Source organism: Argiope bruennichi, chromosome 1 (assembly GCF_947563725.1).
Source record: "Argiope bruennichi chromosome 1, qqArgBrue1.1, whole genome shotgun sequence".
Classification (NCBI taxonomy): domain Eukaryota; kingdom Metazoa; phylum Arthropoda; class Arachnida; order Araneae; family Araneidae; genus Argiope; species Argiope bruennichi.
In genome coordinates this window covers 26,245,572-26,255,822 of record NC_079151.1, presented here as the reverse complement: position 1 = coordinate 26,255,822, position 10,251 = coordinate 26,245,572, and the positions used below count along the sequence as shown (strand labels likewise).

Genomic DNA, 10,251 nt, shown 5'->3' with positions numbered 1-10,251 from the left:
CTTCAATAAAATTCTTTGCAAAGTATTTATGTATTCATGCTTTTAAATCTGATGGTGTCATTCTATGTGTTTATTGCAAGATGCACTAAGGATAAAAAATCGAATAAAAAATTGCACATTTTCGGATCCAAGTGAAAATGAATCGGCGTTCTCGTTTTAGCTACTGTCTTGTTTGTTGGACTGCGCCCTCTGTTGAGCGCAAAGGCAAATGATGCGCCTGCGCGTTGTTTATCCTGCGAACTGAGCGCAGGAAGGATCTTTGCAGTCCATCAGAGCCGCGGACCTATATGCTTCGTGGTTTAAGTGCTCCAAGACTTGTTTTATAAGAAAAAACAACCGAAAAAAGTAAAATAAAAACAGCGAGAAAAACTATCTGTGAGCAGGGAAAAAAAAGGAGAGAAGGGAGAAAAATCAATCGGACTTACGTTTTCTTTTTTCAATGAACTCTTGCCGGTTTGTGGAAGACTTTCTAATAATACGGATCCCCAAATTTTAGGGGGTGGTGGATATTTCATCGGGGGAAGAAGGATTCAAACATCACGTGTTGTTGCAACGGATGCCCTTTGTTTCGTCAAAGGTAAGATCCTCTTTTTAAGACAATTATCTCTTATGCATTTTTTTTTCTTTTAAAGAAATTAGTCTAAGCATAAATATGAGAAAATTTTAAAAAATAAAAATTATGACTCGTATATAATGAGTAAATTTAATGTTTTGTGAATGAAAAAAATTCTTTTATTCTAAACTAATAATATATAAAAAATAGTTCAAAAATGTCATGCGTTTAGTTGAATGCAAAAAAAATAAAATATCCTATTGTTAGCGCAATAATAATGAAGGGAAATAAAGAAAGGTTGGAACGGGTTTTCGTAGCCCTCACATTTTCATTTTTTGAAAAAGAAATTATTTCCATGTTTTTATGAAAAACTTTTCAAAATTTCTTTTAACTGATTTATTCTTATAAAAATATAGCGATACCTTTTTTGCATATTCAATTTACATAACATTTTGTAAAACTAGCTCGAGTTCCTGTACATTCGGAAAAGTTTAATTGCAACTATTCTTCATAAAAACTCTAATAAACTAATCAAAAATTTGAAAGCACACATAATTTTTTTCGTAACAATATTTTATTAATAAAGACATATTTTAATTCCTAAAAATTATATATGCATTTCATAAAAAATTGGTTGTTATTGAAGAAAGGTTTATTATTGAAGAAATTATTCTGGTAGGCAATTTTTTTTCGGCAATTCAGATAAAAATCATTTGAAATATCTTACAGAAACATCTTCATCACGAAAATTTAATGAATAATAAAAGTATATTCATTATTATTTTTTTCCTTAGAAAACTGTGTTGTTATCGAGTTTTATTGTTATTTAGTTTTAAATTTTCAGGAGATTCTAATTATGAGTAGCCATGAAGTATTAATATGAAATTTATATTTCGTTCTAAAACCAACTCATATTTAAATTTTACGCTTAATATTTTTATTCGTTTTTAAATTAGAAAAGAGTTTCCATTACATAAATTTTCGCATAAACTAAATAATCTAGAAAAATATTTCACATATCCCTTTATCCAATTAAAAAAAAGTATAGACAGAATTCAATTCCAACGGAAATTCTTTATTTTTGAAGAATTAGTCAGAATTCACAAATTATTAGGAGCTATTTGTTTATTCCTAAATTTGTCTTTTTTATATTATAGGACTATGCCAAAACCTTAATTTAAAAAATTAGTTTTGAAATTAAATGTACTATTCTCAGAAACGTATAAAACATGATAGAATCAGGCATATTTCGGTTATACTAGAATGAGATTCCACTAGAAAGGTACAAATGTACACTAGAAAATGTACAAACTTTTAATCATTAAAACATTTTATAAAATAGATAATTCTCTTTTGATAAAATTAAAATTTCTGCATGTAACAGAAATAAAAATAATGCGTTAATTGGATTTCTAAAAAAAAGAATTCGACAGCTCATTCACTGTTCTATTTTTATCTCATATTTCTGAAAAATGTTAATGCTTCCATAATTTACCAAAACTAATTATTTCTCCTACTATATCTGAAGCACTAATGCGAAGAATTTGAATTTCTATCAGTTTTGATTTATTCCATTTCCTGATATTTATGCCATGTAAGTTTCAGAAATGTCTGCATGCCTTTCATGCATGTTAATTTCCATAAAAAGAAAAGCAAAAAAAAAAAAAAAATGAAAAGTATTAAAGAAGCCATAAAATATTTCTACATTTTCATGAGAATGGTTATAAAACATTTTATGGTAAAATCAATGAACTAATGTAATAGCTTTTTCAGATTTGTCTGGCGTATATATTTTCGTTGGTTCCTATATCCATACTCCAAAATAAACTCATATGAGTATAAATTCAATAGCATGAAAACATTAATTCTTTGGAAAATAAATTACCACTTTGGCATATAACAAAATTTAGGTTCTCTCTTCTCTTTTAAATATTCTATGAAAATTAAAATAAAAAAAATAAAATATTACAAGATTTATTTCCTGCTTCCTCTCTAAATTTTTTGGCATATCATTTATAAAACTTTCATTATTAAATTTTCTTAGTTACGTAAAAATGAGATTTCGCCATATAAGAACACAGAATGAAAGGAAAATGGATGAATTGAAATAAACTAAATTGATAAATTTCGTAAAACACTGCAAACTAAATTATAAACTAAAACTATATTGGAACAAAAAGAATTTTTAATGAAATAAGGCTCGAATAAAATCAGTCTACACACACACACACACACACACACACACACACACACACACATATATATATATATATATATATATATATATATATATATATATTTGTGTGTGTGTGTGTTTGAGATTATAAATTTTGGTGTTTTTTTCAAATCTAAAAGATATATTTCTTTATTTATATCTTTAGGTTTACTGTAAATACTAAATGTTTTTAATAGATTAATTGAAAAAATGAGCAACTACGCTGATTATATTATGATTCACATTTATTACAAATAACTGACGATAAAACACACATTTCTCTTCACGTCACTACTGCACAATATCGGTAAAACTTGATTAATGTATACCTGTTAGTAATTTTTTATAAATATTCAGCAGTACTTTTTTCTTTGTTATGACAAGAATTTTTAGTCAAATTATAAATTTTCGTTAGCAACACTAAACATATACTAATGTAGAGTGATCAAATCTTAATAATATTAAGAAATCTTTCACAATGATATATATATATATACAACTTCTTCTATTACTCTCTAGATAGTAAAAAAAACGATATTTCTTTGTGTTTTCTTGAATATTTATCTCTTACTAATCATTAAATACTGCTTTTCTGTAATGCATAATTTCAGTTTTGTTAAAGTTCAACATGCGATGTCGTTTTCTTTAAATTTTGCTAAAGTGGGAATTTAGTATATAGAAAAAATTTGGTAGAAACTATCACTTTTTTTCTATTTCGAAAGATATTAAATCAAAATAGTTTAAATTATCTACGTGCATATTCTCAGTTACTCAATCAATTTTATAAGGAATGTGTGTATTTGGTGTAAAGTCAAGTGGCCTTAATTAATATGTAAAAGGAATCTGCAACAAAAAATCGCGAATTTCTTATACATGTAAAAATTGTATGTTTTATATGTATATTCACTTAATATCGCTTGCATGTTTACTTGCATTACGGTAAGAGTAAGAGACAATGAATTTGAAATGGTTAATCAAATGTCGAAAAAACATTTCTTAAGAATATGAAACCAGGATTAGAATTAAAATCAATAACAAATAGGATATATTATTTTAGAGCAAATATGAAACATTATGTTTTAGATTGACTGAATAGAAATATTGTGCCAAATAAAAAAATCGATTAAAATTTAAAAAAAAATATTTAATATGTATATGCATAATTATTCTTTGTAATTTCCATATTTATTTATCATAAATTTTGATATATATCCATCTATATATCTATATTTATATCTACATCTAGGAAAATTTATTCGTTTTGAAAGTGAATAAATTCGGCTAACTGAATCAAAGATGATAAATATATTTCACTTGGGAAATGTAAGAACTAATAAACTTTTCATTAATCGCTCTAAGTTTTCATTAAAAAATTATTTCACCATAAATTTATCAAACAACGTATAGTTAACAAGAAACAGTTTATTTTGTACCCTAACATAATAATAAATTATTTTATATAAATTAATTATTATTATTACTTTTTTTTACGAAAATAAATCATCATCCCTTATAAATCTTAGAGAAGAATTTAAAACTGTAATAAATTTTTTTGAGCCATATTCAATCCTTGGATAAGCTTGAAATGTTTTTTTGGGTCATATCACATGTCTCTAATGCAGGAACAAAGTGAAGCAAACGAAATCTTTTAAATAAATAACTATCAAGAGATTTTCATTTTAAAGACCTGAAGGTATATAGCTTTTAAAATATGCATTAAGCACGCTAACTCTTTATATATTTTATATATAAAGAGTGAGATATTTTAAATTTAGATGTATTAAAGATATATAAGCATAAATTATTTTGTAATTTTTTTTTCAAAAAATGCTCTCTACCGTAATAAATAAATCAATACGTTTCATTATCAATAGTTTTGATGTAATAAATATTTGGATTTTTGTACATATATTCCTTTTTTTTCTTTTTTGAACATTTTTAAAAATTCATTTAAGTCGACTATACGTATTCATAATAGGGTTTTCTGAATTTTTCGTTTCTAAAAGCTTTAAAAATTTAAATCTATTAAGAACTTTATTACTAGCAATAAATATAAATACGTCGGACTATTCTACGCAATATTATATCTTGTAGAAATTATATTTAGCGATTTGTTAGAATTTAATATATTTTGGACCCAAAAAATGCACCTGCAAAGTTAAAAATAGAGTTATATTGATGGTAAAAAAAGTAATTCTGTTGTATCTTATGGAAGCAGTGTATGCTTATCTGCATGTATATCGTAATGAGTTTAGTTTTTATCCTTTTTATAGAAGCAAAAATTTAATTTTATTTTATGTTTTATAGTTAACTATATAAAGGCCACAATGAAAAAGGTAGAAATTCATCATTTAACGTGTATAAAAGAGCAGATTTTCTGTTATTTTCCATTTTATGCTGAATATCTGCATAGTATTGCAAATCATGTTTAATAATTGCTAAAATAAGTAAAATTAGTAATAAACATGTAATAAGCATCATTAAAAACATTTAGAAATTAATTGAAGAAATTCATATCTGACATTTTTCGACGGTATTGTTATTATTACTAAAGAGCAAGCAAACGTTTTCTAGTTTCGAAGTTTTTCAAATGGTATGTGTTTAATTTCTTGATGATAACTTTTGTTACCTAGTTCCTGAAATAAAGAAACAAATGTATTTCTTTATTTCAGATTTGAATAATAAATAAAAACAATTTTCATTTCTTGCACATTACAAAACATTAAAACAAAAGTAAAATCCATTTAAATGAACAGATTGCTTATTCTGAAGTTATGGAACGACAACATCTATTGAGAAATTATAACATTAAATGTGAACAAAGATTAAGGATAAAATTAAATTTAGGACAGGTGTAATAAGAAGATTTTATCAACATTTACAATTTCAGAAAATAACATTTAAAGAAAGAAAATAACAGAAGATTCTAATTTATGCAAATATAAACTTTAATGTAACATTCAGAATGATGAATGGAAAAATAAAATTCAAACGGTTTGGCAAAGAAAACTGTAAAGAAATTAAGAATATATTTTTTTTTAAATTCAATATGTTCCCCAAATATTCACTATTTTCGTAGTCAAGAACTTTAAATCAACTCATAAATATAAATTGTAACTTCCTTAAAATTTTAGCACACATTATAATCGCTATAAACACAAACCGCAAAATAACAGTTTTACATTTCTATTATTTGTTAGAAATGAATTCATTTACAGAAATTCTGGAATGGGGAAATTTATATATAAAATTAATATTTCATCATAAATTCACAATTTTATTTAAACAGAATAAAAATATCAGAAAATCAGATTTATTATTTAATAATCTCTTGTTTTTAAATGAAAATGAAAATTTGTTTTTCTTGATAGTGTCATTTCTAAAAAAATGTTTTTTTTTTATTTCTTTGGAAATAAATAAAACTATTTTGAAGAAAATGATTTTCAAATGTTTTAACTGCGAAGGAATTAGGGATATATTCTCATAAAATTGTATTACTGTATTATATTATTTCGAAAAAAAAAAAACTAATTTGAGAGATTTCTATTTTTGTCTTAATTATTAATAAAATAATTATTAGTTTATGTGTATTATATTTTACGATTTAAGTCATTTCTTAAAAGATAATTTATTTAGTTTTAATTTTTTTCTTAACTCTTTAAACTGAATGAGATGTTATGGATAAATATTTATGTTTCTTTAAACTCCCATTTTCCGTTTACGAAAGGAACAGAAAAAATGTACCGAGTTCTTTTTTCATTTGTCTCGTCTTGACGGAAGCCAGAGTTTTGATATTGTTTCCAAATTTTCTGGCCACATTTTCTTTATCAGAAAACTCGGTAAATTGCTTTTCAAAGTCAACAGAAAAATGATAGCTTTCTTTTTGCTCAATATTATTGAATGCTTTCTTTTAAAAATGTTGAGCACGTTTCAACAACCGGTGCAGTAATACACTCCATCTGAAATTTGCTTGAGTTTTCAAAAGCGCATTTATGTCGAAACTAGTTTTGTTCAATATTTTATCACAGTTTCTACTTTCAATACTTATCCAATTTATGACAAAGTATGAGTTTCAGTATTCTAGGTGAAGCACTGAGAAAACTCTCGATTGCTATATTCTTGCACTTTGTTTATATTTTGTGTTTGTTTATACATCATCTATCTCTGAGAAAGAATTTGAAGTTGGCCAATATTTATCTGGAAGTAGAATGACCGGAAAGGTAGTGAAAATATATATCGTTGCTATAAATTCTACGCGCAGCATTTTCCTTGTGATGAATGGTGTGAATTTGTCACTTGATGGAAACCAATAACAAAGTGTTTTTCAATTCCATAGGGTTTCTATCGTATTTTTTCAGAAAAAGGAACTGCCATAAAACAGTATATAGTACTAAAAAATATATAAACAAAACAGAATCTCCAACCGAATCTTACTTTTTTGATTTTGTTAATTTGCTTAGTAAATATAAAGAAAACAATTTTTATGCATTATTCATACAGCAGATAATTTATTAGAATAAAAATTATTAGATAAGATAGATTATATAAGAATTATCCTTGATTATTTATCTAAATTATTTTTCTAATAATTTAGATAAATTTTTATGTTAAATCCTTTTCAATATTTCCAACATTAAACATTTTTTCCAATATTATTTGGATGAAAGTTAATAAAGGATTTTAGCACACTGATTGACAAAGAAATCGACGATACGTTATTGAGCAAAAAGTTGAACAGTAAATATCTGAAATATTATCATATTGTAAGTCTTTTCATAAATAAATGTATCCGTAATGTGAACTGATAATACAGACTTTTCTTATTAAAATCGGTTGTTAAAAAAATCAATCCTATGAAAAGGGAAATTTGAATTTTCAAAACTAACAAAAATTCGGTGTGCAATAGTTATTTCGTAAGTATTTACTTGGCGTTATGGATTACACAGAATTTACGTTAGCGTTAATTAATTTTTTTCAATTTACAAAGAAAAACTATAATTCATTTACGAAGCGTCGAAAACATTCATTTTTAATTTACTTAATATTTAACAATTTGGCTATAGTAATATTTTATTTTAAAATAATACAACTGATGCATTCGAAATTTCGGTAAATTTCACATTTATGTACATAATTATTTAAACGTTAATTTTCATTAACACCGATTTAGTGAAAATTATCTCTAAATTTAGTTACTTAATTTTTTAAAATAATTTTTTGCATGCCATTTTACAATGGACTATATTTTACTATGAAAGTTTAACGGATTCATTATTTAACTGAATATCTATTTTTTTATTTTTTTTCGCTTGTTGAAAGATAGAAAGAAACAAGTTCTTTACTGTGTAATATTTTACATAAAAGTCCCGTGAATGCAATTTTTATTACCTCATAAGCAAACGTGCAGTTTGAAATAGATTATCAGACACTAATACTTTGCACAATGGTTATGGCTAGATTGGCTAAGATGGTTATGGGGCATGATTCAATTAAGAATAATTAGGTATTAATACACTCAACGACTGTGAATTTATTTAAATAATTTATGATTTTATGCTTAAAAATATAAGATATAATAAAAAATTTATGCTTTAATATTTTATGCTTAAAAGTGCCTTATTGGGGAAGTCATTGACATGAAAATTTGCGTAAGATATGTAATTAAAATTAAGCAAAATCATCATTCAAGACTAACTTGCAGATCACGAAAGCAAAAAAAAAAAGAATTAAGTAATTATATTTAATATTTCTATGAAATATTAAATTTATACAACTTGAGTGAAGTTATGATTTTTTTTATCATATGTTCACGCCCATTTAGATTGCCAGCAGGTAATATTTTTCCAATTTTGAAAATAAATTTTAATATTGTATGTATTAAAAGTGCAATGTCACAATTTTCAAATTGCTCAAGACGATTTTATAGCATATGTCTGTAAAAATGTATTGGAAATTCAATTTTAAATTATTTTGTCAGTGTATTGATAAAAAAATTCACTTTTATCAAAATTCGAAAGGAAAATGGAAACCCGTAAAGGAAGAAAGAAGCAGATATAAAAATTACAGGTATATTGGAAACTAAAGATATTAAGTATTAAACTAAAGATATTGTAAGAAATTAAATTCCATAATATTTTTTTCATTTTTTCTTGTGGCTTCTTGTTATTATATTTTCTTCGCCTTCACCTTAGTGAAATTTGTTTTGATCTCAATATAATTATAAAAGATGTTTTTATGAAACTTTGCCAACGGCGTTTTTAAAAGTTTAATTAATATATTTAGTTTTCTAATTTCTAATTTTTACTACATTATTATATTAATTATAGTTTATAAAACTACCTGAGATGCCTAAGACTTATACAGAAAAGAAATACAGCACGCAAAAGCACTCTCCTGATTGTTTTGTTTTCTCTTAATTTATATTCATATTCTAAACATATGAAAACTTCATCGTGAAGAAAAATCAGTTACTGTTAATATTTTAGATTTCTAAGAATAATTATTCTTAGTAAGTACAGTATAGATTTAATATTCTTCTGAATAACTATTTTATGTATTATTATATGTATTACTTCTAGCCGAACAAATTTTCCAACTATTATTTTTTCATAAAAAAATTTAATACCTTACTATAATAATTTTTTTCCAAGAATTTGAGGTGAAAATATTATTATAAAAGTAAACAATTCTAACATAATTATTGGAACTAAATTTAACTTTTTTGCTGCATTTTTGATATATTTTAAATTTCAATGAAAACCCTATGATTTCATTTCTTATGCTAATATTATATATCAGTTTATTTATTATTTAGTTTTCCATAAAACAATAATATTCTCTTTTTTACTATATTGATTTCATTGAACGATATTACTATTTTTTATTATTTTCCACTTTTGAATCTTTAACATATCTCATAATTCAATTTTACAGATTAAATGGAGTTCAAAATTTATTGTTTCTAAAATTAATTTCGAGGCAGTCAGTTCTATGAGATGTTTTCAGCTAAATTGATACGTTAATTGCGAAATGGGAGCTCTTAATTTATTAATATATTCTGCTGTTATAGTAAACTCATAATTGTGCAGAATTTCGGAATTCTAATTCCTGAAAAAGTGAATGAAAACTGGAAAAGCATGAAATTTTAGAAGACAAGCAAATCCAATTGAAACAAATTTCTGGTATATTTCTATCGAACATAAAGTATTAAATACCATGCAAATTTTTTGAAAAATAAAACAAAATATCCTTAGAATTTCAGAAAGCGTAGTATAATTTTACAGTCCACCTCTAAGTGGGAAACCACGAGTAAGGGAATGACATAATGAGGAATAAATTGGTGGGTTCTCGCTTCTCCAGGATGATGGTTTTGATGATTTGATAATAATGGTTTCAGTTTAGATTACTTCTATATCGATAGTGGGATGTAATTCCTACGGAAAGGGTTTGGATCAGTAACGATCCTCAAAATCATGTCTTCAGT

The 10,251-nt window shown here is 24.9% G+C and overlaps 1 protein-coding gene across 3 annotated transcripts in view; it reads left to right on the top strand.

Moving 5' to 3' along the window:
- Nucleotides 1–281: 281 nt before the first annotated feature.
- LOC129965389 (irregular chiasm C-roughest protein-like) overlaps nt 282–10,251 on the top strand; it is a 358,817-nt gene continuing 348,847 nt past the window's right edge. For all 3 annotated transcript variants that reach the window (XM_056079232.1, XM_056079239.1, XM_056079247.1), the window contains exon 1: nt 282–577. The gene's annotated coding sequence lies outside the window, so the exon portion shown is untranslated. The remainder of the gene's footprint in view (nt 578–10,251) is intronic.